The sequence below is a fragment of the Octodon degus genome, unplaced genomic scaffold (genome assembly GCF_000260255.1).
Source record: "Octodon degus isolate 3935 unplaced genomic scaffold, OctDeg1.0 scaffold00148, whole genome shotgun sequence".
NCBI lineage: Eukaryota > Metazoa > Chordata > Mammalia > Rodentia > Octodontidae > Octodon > Octodon degus.
Genome location: NW_004524724.1, coordinates 24,163 through 25,509, shown reverse-complemented (window position 1 = coordinate 25,509; position 1,347 = coordinate 24,163). Strand labels below are relative to the sequence as shown.

General features: G+C 43.0%; 1 protein-coding gene across 3 annotated transcripts in view; it reads right to left on the bottom strand.

Annotated features, from left to right (window-relative positions):
* The window catches only part of LOC101576570 (zinc finger protein 431-like), a 51,926-nt gene that overhangs the window by 37,765 nt on the left and 12,814 nt on the right, over positions 1 to 1,347 (bottom strand). The window lies entirely within an intron of this gene.

Below are 1,347 nucleotides of genomic sequence, written 5' to 3'. Positions count from 1 at the left end.
GAAAATCTAAAGGTCATGACAATGCCTCTAAAAAGCCTAACTGGAGGCCTGGAGCCTAAGACACTGTTTCATGCGGTCCAGCATCATGAATCTGCACAGTGAAAGCCCAAAAGTCACCAATGGGAGCTCGGAAGTCTTTGCTAGTGGGGTGAATGGTCTGTGCTGCCAGACTGAGGAATTTGAACTGGAGCCAGGAAGCAACACTCAAGGTAAGAACTAGAGCCCACGGAAAAGTACCACAGCCATCCTCAACAACAGTGAGTTCCCGAGCTCCTCTGAGGACAAGGAGAGCTGCATTCCTATTAAGAGAGCCAATGTGATAAGCTTCTCCAGGAGGCTGAGTTATGTGCCGTCTTCCCCTCTGGAGCTGGGAAGCAATGCTCAAGGTGGGGACCAGAGCTCCTGCAAAGTCAACTATAGCCATTCCCAGTGACAATGAGGACCTGAGCTCCTCCTCCAATAAGAACAGACAAGTTCACCAGGAAGCCAGCATGATATCACCTAGCAGAATAACCCAAGAGAACCAGCAGCCTCCAACTGCTTCTCCAAACAGCTTCCCTAATAGCCTCTTAACAGCTTCTCCAGTTCTGCCTCTTATGGTGCTGGCAACAATCCTCAGGTGGGCCTGCCACACCCAGCATCACACTAGTGAAGTGTAACAAGTTGACTACCAGTTAGCAGTGCACCACAATGTTTACTCCCCAGCTTGTTTTTAACTCTGCCATTACAGCTGAATTTATTGTGGCTTATACTATATGGTCTGTGTAATTTAATTTAGTAATAGTATACTGCTTGTCTGAGGGCAAGTTCCTCATTTATGAGTCTGCTCTGACAAAACCAGTTCTGTTCATTCTGTGTTTCCAGGGAAAATGAAATGAGTGACATATCCTTACTTTTTTATTAATTTTATTGAGAAACAAATAGCAATGGGACAGTTTCAAAACAGGTTAGTAGGACAGTTACAATAATTAATACATTCCATATTGTTGTCTTTGTAGTAGTTATTCATAGTACAAGATGCAGACATGATATCCTGTCCAAACAGTGTTAGTACAAATCTTGCTTATTGAATTAAGAGAAAGTAGGTATAAATCTATCCTATTTTGTATATACAGATACAAAATGGTCCTTCATTTATGAAGGTTCTGAGGACCCCCAGATTCCCTTTTTTCATTTAGTTTTGTCAGAGATGGGTATTTAATTGCCATTTAAATATTGTAGGTGTATGAATTCAGCAAAATAAACCAATATTGTTGTGATAGTTGATACATTGTGTCAACTTGGCTGAATTGGCTCCAGCAGTTCTCCTGCAAGGGGGCAGGGCCCAACCTGGGGCACTATTGGGCC